This window comes from Petaurus breviceps, unplaced genomic scaffold, assembly GCF_028583685.1.
Source record: "Petaurus breviceps papuanus isolate PSGF00001 unplaced genomic scaffold, PetGlider_PUasm1.0 90881, whole genome shotgun sequence".
In the NCBI taxonomy this organism is placed as follows: Eukaryota; Metazoa; Chordata; class Mammalia; order Diprotodontia; family Petauridae; genus Petaurus; species Petaurus breviceps.
The window spans coordinates 8,600,757-8,618,949 of NW_027187369.1; the positions used below are offsets into that span (position 1 = coordinate 8,600,757).

An 18,193-nucleotide genomic window follows, 5' to 3' on the forward strand; every position below is an offset into this window, starting at 1 on the left:
CCTTCCTTCCTTCCTTCCTTCCTTCCTTCCTTCCTTCCTTCTTTCCTGCCTGCCTGCCTGCCTACCTTCCTGCCTTCCTGCCTTTCTGCCTTCCAATTGCCTCTCACATAACAAGGTGGACACAATCAACAGCCCATAAACACCTGGTGAAAGCCTCCAGTCCTAAGCCCCCTTCCAAGACACCCATGTCATATGTGGGGTATGTTACACAGGGCCTGTAAATCTCATCCAAGCTTATTTAGAAAGGGCACAGGCTGGAGGAAACACTAGTCCTGGTTTGAGCTAAGTGGAATCTGCCCCTCCCACAGGAGTACTTGCCTATGTCTCCTGAATTTGTCGAATATTCTACACTGAAAAACCCAGAAGGCTGAAAGAAGGGAGAAAAGGAGGAAGAGAACAGACACCCCAAAACAGTGACTAATTCTGTTTGCCTAAAACACACCCCAGACCACATGCTTGCTGCTGAAAATCACAGGCACTCACACCAAAAGCGCCCACCACTTCTTCCATCTACTCCAGATTCTGCATGAAACAGGGTAAGTAATAGCCCTATAGATGATGGAGGATGTGTACCAGCACCCATCAATGAATCCGTCACTTTCTAGGCGTCTGAAGCCAAATGTTTAGGGTGGATAAATGAATACATACATACACATACGTGTGTGTGTAGCTCATAATCATGTAGTGAAAATATAGCCAATTTCACCCACCAAAATTCTGTACTTTTCATGTTAAAAAATGTAATAATATAGTCAACATTCAACTTCAGGTGATGGCAAGAGTTGATGACATTGAAACATAACACAAGTTGATGGATGCTCATTGTCATTAGGTGGGTTTTCCCCCAATTCCTAATAGAGAGGGCTCACAGAACACATTTACATTCCCAGAAATAAGTGACTGACTCATTACGGCTAAGATTATATTTCATTGGAAGAGCAATGACTAGGGTTTGAAGTCTGAAGTGTCTACTAGCAAAAGGAGCGCTGAGCTACCACTCTGCAGAGACAAGAAGCCAATGGAATTCTAAGCTCCTCAGGATCAGGCTGGGGATACAGCAGAACCCCACAGGGCCACTCCCAGCCTGATTTATTTATTTTAAAATCAAAGAAATATTCATGAAATTGGCTCCAGATCCTTAGGGCACTTTTGATCTCCTCTTGGGGATGACCCCTGAGACCATGCACACAATGACCTGGAAGGCTATAGGGTTAGGTTTTCTTCTTTATTTCTATGTCTCCTGGCTTTCTGACCACACCACCCATAAGCCTTCAGCAGCACAAGGTAATCTGTATTTCTGCTTTCACCCAATGCAGCAAAAAACGTCACTCATCACAGTTCCAATCCCCCAATTAAAACATATTTATTAAGCCCATACTTCATGCAATGGCACAGGAAAATTTGGTAGGTGTGAAAATGTCATAATAGTATTTATTTGTGAATTAATCCCCCCCCTTCTTGCACCCATATAGTCTATATGTATTTCCATATTAAACATTTAAATTGGAAATTCTCTTAACTTTTTTTGTCCTTCCGGGCGATCCAGATCTATACTTTCATTACTGTAGGGAACTCTTGGTATGGAAACTCCCCTCCATCCTTATTCTTAAAGCTCATACAATATTACCTTAAGAAGCCTCAAAGTGGAGTGGATTGGGGACCAGCCTTAGAGCCAGGAAGACTTGAGTGCAAGTCAGCCTCTCAAATATACTGGCTGTGTGACTCTGACCAAGTCACTGAGACTCTTGATGCTCTAGGCAATTCTTGAAATTCTAGATCTATATCAGTGGAGAGAATTTTCACAATGGAAATGACTTACACTGATGAAATCATAAGTCCAGACCAGTCTCCCGGCCCACCCCCCTGCAACTTTATCCCTAAATTAACCAATTACTTTTCAATATTTACATTGCTAGCTAAGTCCTTCCCCATTCAGCTTAATTAACCACCCTTCTGACTCCCGTAACTTTTATAATTTAGAAAACAGACTTCCTGTTTTGGCCTCTGTTCCTAGCTCACTTCATTTTCTGGTTCTTGGGATTGAAAAATATTATTTTTTTCACTTATCTTCACCTTTTGTGATCTCAAAGCACTTCTCATTTTAAGTTTCGTGGTACAATTAGATGAAACCTCTTTGCTTTTAAGAAGGGAAACTGAGGCACAGAGCAGTTAAGTCAGTACTTAAGCTTAAATCCCCAGGCCCCATCAGTCCTTCGATTCTATTTGCAAATTATACCCAAGACCAAACTGCCTTCCTAATGCCATAAGGCAGTACTGAAGGTTGTATACAGAGTACTGTCAAAACTCATTATTCTGGACTCTACCAATTCAGTCTCTGATAACTGACCCTGAACTGCCCTGAAATTTCCTTTTGCACAAGCTATAAAGAAAGGGCTTGCTATGCAATTGAATAATGTAAACAAGATTTGGGGGGCATGTTTAATCTACTCAATCAATCCATTTTTTTAAGGACATTAGCATATAGTTTGAAAGAAAATGGAAGTTACTCATTAAGATCACAGTTTTAGAGCTGAAAACGGGACCTTGGAGGTCAACTAGACCAACCTCGCTCCTCATTTTACCGAGGATGAAACTGAGGCCCAGAGATGTGAAGAAACCCATTCAGTAGGTAGGATGTGGTGGGCTCAAATTTGACCAAAATCCAGTCCACTGACCACTGCCCCCCAATCCCTCCATAAGGGGTGAGGAGATTGTCATTGTGGGACCTACTTGAAAGTAATCAACTTGGATTTTCAGAAACAGTCTCTGATTCAGAATATCTGAGTCTGCTGAGCCCTGCCTCAAGGAGTCAGGCTTAGGCACAATGGCAAATGGTCTGACCTCCCGGATGCTGCATTTGGGTTTGAATCCCAGTTAGGCCCTTGTGTGCCAAGAGACTGAATGAATGAGGAGGGCAGATTAGATGTGCTCTAAGGTCCCTTCTAGCTAAAGGGCTAAGATCTTATATGTGACTTTGGCCAAGTCACTTTCTTTCCCTGTAACTTAGTTTCCTTCTCTTTAAAAGGAAGGGGTTATATTAGATGGCCTTGGAGGTCCCTTCCAGCTCTAAATCTATGAGTATATGTGTGTATATACATACACATATGTGTAATACATATACACACATACTTGTATGTGCATTATATACACATCTATAATCAGAAGAGAAAATTAGGCCCTTTTTTGAGGCAATGTGACTTGCCCAGGGTCATACAACTAGTTAAATGTCTGAGGCCAGATTGAACTCAAGTCCTCCTGATTTGAGGGCTGGTTCTGTATCCACTATGCCACATAACTGTCCCAAGTCTATTTTTTAATAATAAAACCTAAGACTGCTGGGGGGGAATCTTGAAAATATGTTTATTGCCAATTATCAAAAGAGTTTTGCTGATAAATATATATATCAAAAGTATGCTGAAGTATGTGGTTGCAATTGACCGTTCATTTACTCATTTGTTTATTCATCAAACAGCTACACCAAGAGTAGGCACTGGTACTTCTTAAATATCTTTGATGGGAGCTGGGGCAGAAGGACAAGCCCTGGATTACTAAATATTAAAAGAGCAGAGAGTGACATTTGCCAAGCCCACAATGAAACCTAATATTTGGTTTGTTGTACATGTGATAGGGCATTCAAAACTATGAAGAAATCCACATCTCAAGCTTTCAGTGACTGCCCTCATTTTAGTGGTCCTAGCCAAGCATCCACTCCCTCCCCCCTCCACCCCTTGCCCACCAAAAGGAAGGGAGGAAAGAAATGACATTTTCAAGGGAGATTAAACTATTGAACCAAACCAACCCTGGTGGTGCTTCTTTTATCAATAATCAATTGGGAGAACTTCAATATATGTTAACAATAGACTGGAGGGAGTTACCCATCTGCCCATATTATGAGACCACTAAAGCCAGTGGAATGGCCGGCTTCCTCTCTATAAACATTTACCATCTATGAAGCTGAATTTGAAAGGAAGATGAGACTTCCTGAGTTTGGACCCCTCCCTCCCCCAACCACCACTCATAACTTGTTCTGCATCGCTGAGAGTTCAGTCAACCTGTTTACAGGCTCTCAAATGGCCAGAGCTGGGATTGCTCTAGTCCATTCCTCCTCATTTTACTGTAGGGGAAACTAAGCCTCAGTGAGGGGGAATGAATTGTCCTAGGAGACCTAACTACTTAGAGGCTTTCGGAATCCTCCTTTCAGGTTTCTGTCACTAAACTAACTGATGAAGCATTGCACTTGGAAGCAAGAGACCCTGTGTTCAAATCCCAATCTGATGCTTACTTCCCATTCGATTCTAGGCAAGTCACTTCACTGCCTTGTGCCTCAGTTTCCTCAATTGTAAAATGGGGCTGATAATCATAGCACCCACCTCCCAGGGCTGTTGTGAAGGTCAAATGAGATGATGGATGTGAGTGCTTTGCCAACCTTAAAGCACTCTAGAAATGTGAGTTATTATGAAATGTGAGCCCCAATATGGGACTGCCTCATCACTTTACAATCTTTTTTTTTATGAGGCAACAATGATGTTAAGGACAAGACTCCTTCATAGGAAGATTTTGTTTGTAATGGTAAACTTGAAAACCATGACAAACATTTATCATCATCATTAGTACCTTCATAAACAATGTCCAGATCCTGTTGGTGCTGATCCAGTGAGGATTAAATTGGGCCCACTGAAGCTCCCTTGTTAAACTAACCTTGAAAATGGTATTTCCCTCCACGCCAAGGTGCTCTCCCATTTTAGCAATTCCCTGTCCCGCAATCAATCAGAAAACTCCTTGCCAAACATTAACTGCCCAACCTGGAGGTCATTACTGATACTCCCAAAGCCTTTAAGACTGCATTATTGACCTCCAGGTTGGGCAGTTAATGTTTGTAAAGGTTAAGGCCTCTCCACTTTGCCTTGGGTTTGCAGGTTCCTTTCCAGTGGGTCATTAAGTCAAAGGAAATGCCATCCTCCATCAGTCATTATGGCATGAAATATAAACTTGGTGAATCACCATGAACTGGGATGGAAAAGAACAGAATGGAGCCCCACTCTTTTTTGGGGTGGGCCAGTGGGTCAGGGAGGCTTAACAGAGAGATCAGTTCTCCCAACAAGGTAATGCCACACCCATACCATGACCATGACCATGACCATGACCATGAAGCCTCTGCTTTGGGCTCCCCTTTCCATGTGGGGATAACAAAGGCAATGAACGTAGCTTTACTCTCTGCCCAACCCTGTTTAGAAAAGAAACAATCGATCAATGCTGGGCATTTCCTGACATTTAATGAGTGTTCCTCTCCTGCCTGGATTTGGCCTGTTGGCCCTTTCAACCAGTCATTAACTGGTAGGAAATGCCCTCCTCAGCACTTGCTTTTGTGTAAATAGAGAAGCTTAGTTTTTGTGTCCTCCAGAAATGCCCGGGTGGTATCTAACACCCCAAAGCAACATGCGTCAGGGCCAAACCACGAAGAAAAGCATGCTGCCTGCTAAATTAAACTCAAACCACATGATCCAGTCTATAAAATATACAAAAACCGGGGCCCGGTGACAGATTTATTGTGGCCTTACGGAATAAAGCCAAATATCTTTATAGAGGGAAAAAGTACACACACAAACACACACACACACACACACACACACGCCAAAGCATAGTGCTACTTTTGACCCAAACTGTCCCCAAACAGGAAGTAAAAACAAATTAACCAGCTGCAGCCTCCCCAAGTTATGAAGGGGACCAGTGTAACCAGCATTTCCTGTCATTGCTTGTCACCACCAGTGCTTCAGGATTGCTAGGCCTGTTTGCCCTCTTTGCTTAATGACTGAAAATGGGAAGGTGGTTTCTTTGGAACTAGAGGGGTAAGGAATAAGGGGGACCATTGTCCACTCCAGGCTTGCCTATGGAAAGTGAGTGTAACCTTGACAAAAGGTATTTACTTAACCTATGCTATCGACACTTAACTAGGGCAACCCCCCTGGAAATGGTGCCCTAGAATAGCTCAGTTTGATTCACTTAAAACAGTGGCCATGATTTCAATTCTGGAGAAGCAGTTCTACAGACCCACCCTTTCCATGAGCTTGATCAGAAACTGATAAAGGCACAGCGGGCAGAGAAAATATTTCTCCCAGAGAACTATCTGGCCCAGGGCCGGGTGGGGCTGATTGGTTGGTTGGTTGGTTGGTTGGAGGCTGGTTCATGCCCTCAGGATGAGGTGGGCCCCTATCAAGTGTGCTCCTGAACATGCTGGCTGGCTTGCAAATAGCTCCATAGGGCTCCTGCTTTGGTTTCTTTTTCTTTTCTCAAGTTAGCACACTACACACACATGGATTTGGCCTTGGTGCTTTCCTCTCCCACTGGGAAACTCCAAGTCCCATTTTATATCCTTTTGGCCTATCAACTTTGAAGGCCCTAAGAAAGGCAGCCTTTGCCTGGGAGTGTCCCCCATCAGGAAAGAAAACTCATTTTTGCCCTTCTGTGATAGATGGCTAAAAGTAGCTGCCTGAGTAATACCCCTCCCCTGCCCCCAAGTGAAAAGTGGGGCAGAGAGGGTGTTGGAGAACTAGTCAGTCTGTCAGGCAGTCAGTCAGAAGTGCCGCCAAAACCCTAGGACTTTCTCCAGCCAGGCGGGCCCTCCCTTCGGGAGTCTGCCAATCATAGGCCAATGCCCAAGCTGGGTGCAGGGGCTGAACAGACTTCTTATTGACACAGCTTATATCTGCAGTGTGCAGTTCTCTGCAAGACTTTCATCAACAGATATGATTACAAGGGCATATTCACCCCCAGTTTTATGTACCCAGAAGCCCTTGGATATAAAATGGGGGGGTCTTTAAAGTGGGGCCAATTTTCACTGAAGATGGCCCTTCTCCATTTAGCCCTGGATGCCTGAAAGAGATGCTTGCTGACTGACCCAAGTGGTGAGGTTTCGTTTAATTGTGTCAATCACACGGGAAAACAAACCCACTGGGGGCTTCTGTCTGACTCTCTAAAAATAGCCACGCTCTGAGATGTCCACAGCCTGGAGGCCAGTGGGTTTGCTCAGAGCCCTGGAGAGTGGGCATTGGGGCCCCTCCTGTTTGCTGAAACTCCCCTTCCAGGGCTACGGAAGGAGGGATTTGGTACACGGAGTGCATCCGGCTCTGTGTTTTGTTCAAAAGTCTGTTCTAGAAAAAAAAAAATAATCAAATACTCCAGACGGACTGTTGAAAATAAAAACAATCCACAAGGAGTATGTGCTTCTGCCTTCAATAGAAGGTCCCATGTAAGGGCCAAGAGTAACCTTAACACTACATGACAAATTAATTTCCTCAATTAGTAAAGCAAATAAATGCAGAATCATGCTACAGGATACAGACCCAGGCTAAAATTACCTTCTCTTTTTCTCATGTTTTATTTTATTTTGGGTCTGGGGGAAGGGAAGAAAGAAGGAATTCAGTTGAATTCAATTCTTACTAAGCACCTACTATGCGAGAGGCACCGTGCTAGGCACTGGGGATAAGGCAGCAGAATAAAAGTTGAAATGAAAACTGCCTGCCTGGTTTCCTCTTTTCTTGCCCATCTCTCCTGACCAAGCCTTTTCTCCCCCTTTTTGCTTCTTTCTTCCCCTGCAAGCCTGCCTGCTTCCTCCTCAGGCCTGCCCCAGTTTGGCTGGCTTCCATTGACATAAGGAGAGGAGGTGAAGCTCTGCCCGAAGGGGTACGGTTATCTGGGCACAAAAGAGGATTGTGGTGCCTCTCGTCTGGGCCACCATTTGGACTTGGCTTTTCTGGGTGCCTTAAAAAGAGCAGCCATTCATCCCAGTATCTCGGGAAATAAAAACCCATGCAAATTCACCCTCTAAATAGGCAATCAGTGTTTCCCTGGAAAGGAGACAGGTCCCAGGGTCTTTCAATTTTCACCTGGGACAATCGCTTTTTCAACTCCATAGGAGAAGAGACTGCAGAATGTGACTTACTTGGGTGGGGGAGGCCATTTCATTTGCAGGTCTGGTTCAAAAGGATCAAGAATGGATTCACTGAGGTGTGTACAAGCCACAAGACATTCCTCCAGGTGGACCTGGTCTGCAGCGGGGAGGGGGGGATGGGGGGGCACCAGCTGAAGTATGCCAAATGACATAACATAAGTAAAGCATTTTGCAAACCTTAGGGCACCATATAAATTCTAGTCATCATTATCATTATGCAGTGGGGGAGGGCATCAGCTTTGGCTCCTCTCTGTGGAATGTGGGGGGGGAAGGGACAGGGGAGCTATCGTTGAGATTCCCATCTGCCTTAGGAGCATGGGGAAGGGCAACATTTGGAAACATTGACTGCGGTGGGAAGGGGTGGGGATGGGGGCGCACCAGCTAGGGCTCCTGTCTGCAGTAGGAGTAGAAGGGGTTACTTTCTGTAGTAGGACTGAAAGGGGACACTGGATGAGGTTTGTGTCTGCAGCAAGAGGGTGAGGTACAGCAGATGGGGTAATTGAGATTCCTGTCTGCAGTGGGAGTGGGGGGGGCACCAGGTTGGACTCCTATCTGCAGTAGGAGTTAAGAGGACACTAGCCAGGTTCCTGCCTTCAGAGGGAGAGGGATTATAAAATGGGGCTCATGTCTTCAGTGGGTGTGGGGGGCACCAACTGGGATTTATGTCTCTAGTTCGAGTGGGGAGTACCGGCTTGTCTTCCTGTGAACATGAGAATAGGGATACTAAATGTGTATGAGTGGGTGGGCCCACCAGTTCATGCCTGCAGTGGGAGTTAAGAGTATTAGTTGGGTTCTTGTCTGTAGTGGGAGTAAGGGGGGGTATGAAATCAGGTCCGTTTTTACAGTAGAAGTGGGGGGACAACAGCTGGAATTTGTCTTTGGTTGGAAAGGTAGATCAGATGGTATTCCCATCTGCAGTGGGGGGGGGGGGTTGTGGAGGGGAAGCAGATGAGTTTCCTGTCTTCAGTGAGAATGAAAAGGGTACCAGTTAAGATTCCTCTAAGTATTGGGAATCTGAGGGTACCAGATGGGGTTCCTTCTACAGGGAGACATGGGGGCTACCAGTTAAGATTATTATCTGCGCTGGGAGGGGGAACCATATGGGGTTCTTGTCTGCAGAGGGGGAGGTGCCCGATGGAGTTCTGCCTGTTGTGAGAGTAGGGAAATACAAGACAGGGTTCATGTTTATAGTAGGAGTGGGGGCCAGTAGCTGGGATTTGTCTTTTCAGTAGAAATTGAAAGGAGGGTGCCAGTTAGTCTTCATGTTTGCTATGGGGGTGAGAGGGCACCAGATGGGTGGGGTTGCTGTCTGAAGTGGGGAGAGTCCCAACTTAGATCATGTCTGTTGTAGGAGTGGGGGTACAAAAGGGGGTTCACATCTACAGTAAGAGTGGGATAAGCAGCTAGAATTTGTATCTTCAGTAGGGAGGAGGCAGCCAGGCTGCCTATGGGTAATGGGGGGCACCAGATAAGGTTTCTGTCTGCAGTGAGAGTTAGGGAGGCACCAAATAGGATTCCTGTCTACAGCCAGAGTGGGGAGGGGGAAATGAGATAGAGTTTGTGTCTATGGTGGGGGAGGGCACCAGCTGAGATTTATGTCTTCAGCAGGAGTGGGGGGATTAGGTAGACTTCCTATGTGCAGTAGGATAAGGGGGTACCACATGAGGCTCCTGCCTGCATTGGAAGTCAGGCAGTACAGGATGGAGTTTATGTCTATCCTAGGAGTGGGGGGCAGCAGCTGGGATTTGTGTCTTCAGTGGGAGTGGGCTATGTGAGCCAGATAGAGTTCCTGTATATAGTAAGAGTCGGGGGGAGTACTAGAATTTGAGTTCACGTCTGCAGTGGGAGTGGGGGGGTTGTGTCTACAATGAGGTTTGTGTCTATAATAGGAATGGGGGGTCACCAGCTGGGATTCATATCTGCAGTGTGTGTGTGGGGGTATTTGGGGTTTGTGTCTGCAGTGGGAGTGGTACCAGCTAGGGTTCATGTCTGCTGATGGAGTGGGAGGGGCACCAGTTGAGATTCTAGTCTGCAGTGGGAATAGGAGGAGCATCAGTTGAGATGACTATCTGCAGTGGAAATATGGGGGGTACCAGTTGAAATTCCTATCTGCAGTGGGAGTAGGGGGTAGGTGTGAGTTGGAATTCAGCCCCAGGTTCCCTTGCAACTTCAGCTTACACTGTCTTTTGTGATCCAGTTTCTTTGACCCCCTAAAATGCAGGTGATGTTCACCTACCCTATGGGTCTATGTTCCTAAAGTACACTCATTTCCGATTTCTTGGATGATGCAGAAAGTTGATGTAGGGAACCAAACCTGCTTGAGTGATTGAATTTTGGGGGTGGGGAGTGGGGGAAGGAAATCAGCAAATTTTCAGTATTCCCACTGTCAGAGTATAGCAAATAGCCTGCAGGCTCTCCCTCAAGCCAGCCTGCTCAATTTCTGATTTGACTTTTCTCAGGCAATAGCAGCTTGCTCTTGGTATAGCCTTCCAATGCCTAGTTACTGGTAGGGTTACTTATGGGAGGCATACCTCAAAATGCCTACCTAAAACCATCGGTCTTATCTCCTGGAGTTTCTACCCATGAGACAACTTAACAGTTGATGGAAGTGGTTCCTGGGAATGGCCATAACATTTTAACAAGCAGAGTCAATCAATTCTACATCTCTTATAATGCTCATTTAAAGCAAGAAAAAAATCCTGGATTCCTGATGCTACCATGAGGATTAATGAGATAAACATATAGGAAGAAAAGCAGCATAGAAATATACAGGATTTTTCTAGGATTACTACTACTACTACTACTACTACTACTACTACTACTACTGCTACTACTATTACTTTCCTTCTTGAATCTGGAAGGATTCAATATTTGACAAGTTAACTGCCTGGATTAGGAATCCAAGATCTTTCATTCTACCTCAGTTTCCTAATAACTGTCAAACATGCCTAATAGGTGACAGAGAATCTTTTTTTCCCCTCAGCTCCTTTGAAAAAAGGGAAAGTTAAAAGGACCCGGTAAGAATCTAGGGTCTTTTAGGGGACAGAGTCAATGTTGTCCTATTCAGTTGGTTGACAGTCAACCTTGACCTTTCTATGTCTGGCCTATCTCTTTCCAATAAAAAATGATTACAGGTTATTCCATGATTGTGTGATTGTTCCCCATCAAGGTTTTAACCACAGTCATCAATTTAATACCAAGCAGGACTAAGTGGCAGATTTATTAGAGCTCTTTACTGGTAGGCTGGAATGACCTGAAAAGAACTTTTCTTTAGGCAAAGTCATTAACACCTGATAAAGTAATTGATAGCTCACTAATCCCAAAGCTCCCGGCTGTAGTTCACATGGGGGCATTGGAATCTCTGGCCAGTATCCTAGCCATTTTAGGAAGAGGACGAGTGCCACACCAGGCTATCTAAAAGTGCACCCTGGCATATATCTAATGGCATCCTCATTGGGCAGTTTTTTTTAAACTGCGGATAAAATTACTCCCCCTCCCCCCATCAAACAGTATATTTTATTTCCTTAGAAAATAGTCACCGCCTTACTGTAGCTGAGGCACAGTTCTATTTTTTATTTTTCAATAAGCCATAGCTATATTATACTTATGAAGAAACAACAATCCCCTCAAAAAAAAAGCCCACACTGACAAAAAAAATCGGATCTTTGTAGTCCTTTCTCTTTGCCCTAAAGAGCCATATACTAGTAACAGTAGGTTCCAAATGGGCTGGGTGAGGGAGGGTAGGAAAGAGAAGAGAGAGATAAATTCATCTGTTCAGTTATAAAAAGAACTTAACAAGGTTTCTGCAGGTACCACAACACCCCAACTGAGGCAGGACTGCATAGATTTGTGAGCCCCGGCTGACATTTGATAGTTTTAACAAGCCAGAGACTATTACCTCACTCTAATTACAGGATCAAATTACATGTCGAACATGTAAGGTAATTTATTCTTGCTTGATATGCCCTAAATCCCAATGTTTCTAATCCTATCCCACCATTTCTTTCAAACCTGAAAGGGAAAAAAAAAAAACACCTTGTTCTGCCTTTAAATTACTGTCCTGGCAGCAGGCAAGGTTAGAATGCAAACTCAAATCTGCATCACCATCAGACTACCTGAGAAAGATACTACCTGGAAAAAGTAACCACTGTCACAGCAGCAGACACTGTGGGTGCGGGTCACCAGAACAGTGCAGTGGCAGCCCAGCCCAGTCCAACCCAACACCATACAAACATTCAAAACCACATAACCTTCTTTCTAAGACGCTTTGATTACTTTTTCATATTGAGAAGCAGGGTGGATAACATAAGCCTACCGGTCACCAGGATGAATTACAAGTCCACTGGAATTCAGACAATGAAGTGAAACATATACGATTTAAATGTCAAGTTCTTGTCTAAATTACGAAGGTACTTTTTGTTGGAACCCAGAGGTGGGGGCGGGGGGGGGGAGAAGGAAGAGGGGAAATCGGTTGCCTTCAGCTCCAGTCAGTGGATCTGCAGTGAGCCCCCAAATCACCTACCTACTATCCCATTCTGACACCCTTTCCTCTAATAACTGCAGTTTCCCCTTAGCCAAGCTCTAATTCCTGTATACACTACAGCTTATGAAATTCCTAGAGAGGACAGACATATCAGGAGAAAAACGCACTATTTTTTAATCGCTTTGGGGATCGTCCGAACTGCTAAACACAGGCAGAAGTGAAACGGAGGACTCAGCTGCCAGAAGTATTGCACTCCAGCCTCCTTTATTCTCTCCTTCAAAAGATCTTTCCAACAACTTCCCATCTAACGTTGCCATACAAAAGCTCATGTATTATATTTTCCTAAGTCCTCAACCTAAGAGGACTGAATGTTAATGGCTCGCGCTTTTCTCCCCCAATGTCTCATATTAGCTAGTTTTGCCAGGATGGGCTGGCTGAGCACTATTGCGGCATGTGTCAAATCTGACACCCGTGGCTGTAATTTAAGAGGTCTGATGCGCAGAGGTCTGCAATGATTCAGCAAGGAAAACCTATGAGAAGGCAGAACCCATGGAGAACTGGGATCTAAGTGTGTGCCTGGGAAAAAGGGGAGAAGTTGCTGCCTCGCCCTGCTGGACCCTTTCTTAAGGAGCGTCTACCTGCTGCCCACCCCCACCCCTGGCATCATTTTGCCTCTCCTTTGTGAGGAAATAAACACCTCCAGCTATTTTGCTCAATTAACAATGACAAGAACAAAACAGTACATAGTAAACACCACTTTAACTGGGCTCTGCTTCTTTGTTTCTAGGCAGACTACAGTGCGGTGGCAAAGCTGAATAAGTGCGCATGCCCTAGGAGATGGACAGAAAATCTTTTGGCTCCCTCTCTTCACCCCTCACTGTCTTGGTAACTATTGTGCCATGGGAGTCTGTCAAGTAGTTTCTGCTGCTTGGGGAGAGATAAGAGTGGTCAGAAATGGGAGCAGAAAAGCCAGTCTACAGGCGGAAAAGACTGTTTAGCGTGCCTGGGTCTGGGGGGTGGGGGAGAGCGGGAAGGGTGAAAAGAGAAAACTTAAAATGGGGGATGTTCTTTTTTTGGCTTTCTTTTTTAAAGTAGCTTCTTGGTTTGAATAGGTCGAATCGGAAGGGCTGTACACAGGCTAAGACCTCCAGAAGGTACCGATTTTAGCCCAAATAGATAGCCGCTGTTCAGAGCCCAGTGTTCATCTCCAACATTTGTAAAGCAACCCACAGTCCCTTTCCTAAGTCTTCAGAACTGTTTCTGCAAGCTGGGGGTGCTGGGTGGGGGTGGGGGTGGATCCAGCGCACTGACAAAAATGAGCAACCTTTTCGAAATGAAAGAAAGGGAAATGTTTTGACTGTGATTGCTGTCCTGTCGGCTGTGGAGCTATGCAAGTAATCTGCAGCGAATCCCGGATCCACAAATTGAAGGGAAAGTTCGCCCACAAAAGAAAAAAAAAAGCACTTCCCTAATAAAAGGCAGACAAGAATGAATGCCATGCAAAGGACACCAAAATGTGTCCCCTAAGACAGTCGCAGGAACCCCAAATCCACACAGTAGGTTTCGCCGCCTCCCCCCCTTCCTGAGAGACGCAATCAAATAATCCACAAACCAAACTTTCGCTACTCATTTGATGCAGCTAGTCTTTTTTTTTTTTCTTTAACTGAAGGCTCTGGAGTGGAAAAACTCCCCCCCCCCCCCCCAAAATCACTTTCTGAACATCCCTTAGAATCTAAAAGCGTCATCATTCTTTCCAGGTCCCAATAGTATTTTTTTTAAGAAGAAGAAAAAGAAGATGGGGGGAAAAAAAACCTTGCCCCGTTTGCTGAGCCGGAGCGCAGAGGAAGAGCGTTGGCGAGGAAGCCGCTTACAGTTTACAGCACTGCGTTTCCCCCCAAAAAATGGGGAGGGGGAGAAAAATGTAAAAAAAAAATGTTTAGTTGCGCAAATGGTTTCCTACAGTAATGCCATGCACTAAGCCCCCTTCCAGGCGTTTTGGCAAAAAAGAGGGAAAAGGGAAACAAAATGTAAAGAGCCGTCAAAAATCTCACCTCGTCAAAAGGTACATCTCTTTTGCTTGCAAAGAGGGCATGGCTATTATTAATATTAATATGATTGTTCTGAATGCTCTGACTGCTCCGGTTTTGTGGGAGCTCCCTCCGTTCCGGAGGAGGCTTGGGGGGGAGCCTCTTCAAGAACTTTGCTCCCCAAAAGAAAAGTCCGATTGCGCCTTACCTTCCGCTGATGGTCAGGAGTAGCAGCGGCGGCTGGATCGGCTACTACGGGGCCCAGCTCTCAGCTGCAGCAGCAGCAGCAGAAGCAGCAGCAGCAGCAGCACATGCCATATGTTAGCTGCAGAAGCAAAAGCAGCACTAAGCAAAGTCGCCCAAGTGCTGGGGGAGGCTTTAGCAGGGGTGCAGGACGGATGCCGCCATTTTAAAGCCCGGCTTCGGAAATCATTAGATATAAGCAAATTAAAGCCCGCCCCACCTCCAGAACTTCATGACTGGGACGTGCAAGCCAGCTCCAAGTATGCAGCTCTGGGGGATAAAATGTCAAGGCGAGAGCGAGCCCCGCGCCCGCCGCCGCCGCCGCCGCCCGCGCGCCTCCGCGCCTCCGCCGCGCGCCGCCCGCGCCTCCAGGGCTCCGCCGCCGCCACCGCCGCCGCCGCGCGCCGCCGCGCCCGCCCTGGCAACAGCAACCCCGGGCTAGCGGCCCCCCGGCTTGCAGAGGGCTCCCGGATTCCGGGGCGGGCCACTGCGCCCCGCCAGGGGCCCCTCGACTCCGCAGAGCTCGCCCCCTCCTCACTGTGCCCCCCCCTCCCCGGCCGACTTGGTTCAGTCCAGCCCGAGTGCACCTAATAGCTTCCAAGATCTATGTCGTACATGCTTGGAGCTCGGGCTGGCTGCTGCCATAGCAACCCAGGCTAAAGCCTCACTCCTCTCTAGCTAAATGCATCTATCAATACTCTAAGGTGAGTCAACAAACCAATTAACACAAACAAATGCACCGCTGCACTGCACGGGAAAGAAGGAAAAACACACACTCGCATAGACCCACACCCATGGGCGCTCCCCACTACACACCAACAGGACCTGGGGGGCTCAGCACCGGTAGGGGGAGGTGGAGGCTCGGCGATCGGCGCAGCCCCGAGCCTCCAGCACAGCCCAGCCCGGCCCGGCCCGACCCGGCCCAGCCCGGCTAGGGCGGCTTTGCTTTTGCCCAAACCAGCAGAGTTGCTGGGGGGGGGGGGGGGGGGGGTGTGTGGGGGAGAACCATCAGCCGCCGCCTTCCCGAGGCTTTCACCTCTAAGGGCCACTGCTGATCAATTATTAAATGCAATAAAGAAATTCGCTGTCTTTAAAAGAACCTCCCTAGAGCCAGTAAAAGACCTGGGGGACGGCGACAAGGAAGGTGCGCAGCCCCAAAAGTAGGCACGCCGTCTCCTGCAGTTGCACGGCATGCCAGCCGGCAGAGCCCGCCCGCCTGTCCGCCCGCCGGGAGGCTTGGGAGGGAGGGAGGTCCCGGCACAGAGCTGCACCAGCCCTGGCACGGCTCACCTTGCTCGAAGCACCTCGCTCTGACCCTAAATTAGGCGAGTCCCAGCCCAGTTGGGAGAATTCAGGAGTCTGCCTCTTTCTTTCTTTCTTTCTTTCTTTCTTTCTTTCTTTCTTTCTTTCTTTCTTTCTTTCTTTCTTTCTTTCTTTCTTTCTTTCTTTCTTTCTTTCTTTCTTTCTTTCTTGCTTGCTTGCTTGCTTGCTTGCTTGCTTGCTTGCTTGCTTGCTTGCCTGCTCCGTTTCGCTCTCGCTCCCTTTCGCAGTCTCTCTCCTTTCTTTTAGGATTCCAAAGCGGGGCTAAAGAATTACTCTGCCTCTCACACCTGGCATATGGACACATTTCATGCTCCTCATCGCATAATATTTCTTAACACACATACATATAGCCATACAATTTTTTTTCCCTTTGTGCACCGTTCCGGTGCGTCAAAATCAAAACACAGAAGATCGTGTTTATTTCACTAGGGTGTGAGACTATTTAAAAATAAGCAAAAACCACACGATCGTAGCCTAGCCGGGGCCGCCCAGACACTCGTTGAGTCTATTCCCCGAGGAATAAAGCCACTTCCTTGGTAAGCTGCAGTCTTCAAAAAAAAAAAAATTATCAGGCTCATATTTAAACTTATTTTTTAAAAAAAGTACAGTTCATGCAGCAAGCTACACTTCCGAGAAAAAAAAAAGTTTTAGCACAATAACAATAACTGGCATAGAAATCTAGTGTTATAAAAGAGAGAGAAAGAGCCAAAAACAAACCTGTCCGCGGGCTAATATTTATCTAAAATATAATCACAGTCATCTAAGAGATAGAAAAGAAGATATATAAAACAATAGAAGAGACAAAAAATACATTTGAAAGAAAGATATGGATTAGAAAATAGACAGGAGACGAGAAGAGACCACATACTCACAAGTCGGCTTACCCCCATCCTCTGCCTCTCTGTGAATACCCAAACCATTTTTCCCTCTGATAAGGGCTAGGGGGGCGGGGGCTAAGAAGGGGGGGGGGGAGAGAGAGAGGCTGTGCGTTGCAAAGTACTTTTGTATTAAGTGGAGCCGGAGCGGTTAGCCCTGAAATGAGCTCCCCAACATTTTTCAGAGGAAAATAGAAAACCAAAGACGTGCAATATTATATTTAAAAAACTCACAACTTTACATCTATGCAGCTAGATTTCTTTAGACTGTTCAGAGTAATAAAGTATAAGAAAAACCTCAGCTATCGCCTGACTGCATAAATATCAGTAATGACTAATACCAGTAAGTAACCCTACAGGTTTTTATTATTGTTGTTGTTATATATTTTTAAATACTGTAGTGGTTGATAAGCATAAATATTCAGGAATCTCAGTAGCGGTCTTAGACAAACTGATGAACATTAACCCTTGGCTGCTTCCATGCTCCGAATTTTATTTCACCAGTCCTTTCTCCCTCTCAGTTTCCACATCTGTAAAATGGGGGCGGGGGGGGGGAACGGGGACAGGGACGGGATACTGAGTGATTCCCCACTCCAAATGCCCAGGATCCTAGGACAAATCAGTCAATCACACAAGCCTTTGAAAAACTCAAGCGGTTAAGGCTCAGAGTCCAATTCCAGAATGGCCGGCAATACTTTTCATCTGTGTTGTGGCCAGCCCGAAATAGAACCCCAAACTCATTTGAGGCAAGAAATCAATACCTGTTTGTTAGCGGAACTACACTGGCGGCTGGGGTAATTACAGGCATGGGTGTAGAATTGGATAAATACTGCCTTAAAATCACTGGGAAACCCTCTCCCCCTCCCATTTTAAAGTATTACAGAAATAATCTATACAAGACAATATGACAGAGCAGTATCTCTCACCTCCCCTAGATGGAGAGAAATGAAGCACAAACCACCTAGGACCCAGAAGTTTCCGGCTCGTGGAAGCAAACAAAAATAATGGAGAGGAGAATATCTGCTGCCTTCTTTTGTAACCTCACCACTGCCAGCCCTTGCCCTCACCCCTATCCCCTACCCTCACCCTCCACCTTGTCTAATGACCTGCAGAGTTCTCACAGTCCAATCCCTATCACATATGGGAAGTCATTTTGGCAATCCAGAAACCGCAGTCAGCTAGGAAGAAAAAAAAAAGGCAAGGCTGAATTATATAACTTTATACACAAGGATCTAACAAATGAGGAACTGTTATCGCAGCTAGCCAACAAAGGACTCTTTATACTAACCCTAAC

At 46.0% G+C, this 18,193-nt stretch overlaps 1 protein-coding gene and 1 long non-coding RNA gene across 18 annotated transcripts in view; one reads left to right on the forward strand and one right to left on the reverse strand.

Moving 5' to 3' along the window:
• MBNL3 (muscleblind like splicing regulator 3) overlaps window positions 1-16,979 on the reverse strand; it is a 163,643-nt gene extending 146,664 nt beyond the window's left edge. For 6 of the 16 annotated variants that reach the window (XM_069074083.1, XM_069074097.1, XM_069074095.1 and 3 more), the window contains exon 1: window positions 14,667-15,045. The gene's annotated coding sequence lies outside the window, so the exon portion shown is untranslated. The other 10 variants (XM_069074087.1, XM_069074086.1, XM_069074085.1 and 7 more) reach the window with 10 other exon arrangements.
• Window positions 7,117-14,481, forward strand: LOC138150674 (uncharacterized). 2 transcript variants are annotated; one of them, XR_011165625.1, is made up of 2 exons: window positions 7,117-12,357; window positions 13,219-14,481. It is a non-coding gene; the product is annotated as an uncharacterized lncRNA (long non-coding RNA). The 2 variants fall into 2 exon arrangements; XR_011165626.1 differs by lacking the exon at window positions 7,117-12,357 and adding an exon at window positions 12,407-13,112.
• Window positions 16,980-18,193: the final 1,214 nt, after the last annotated feature.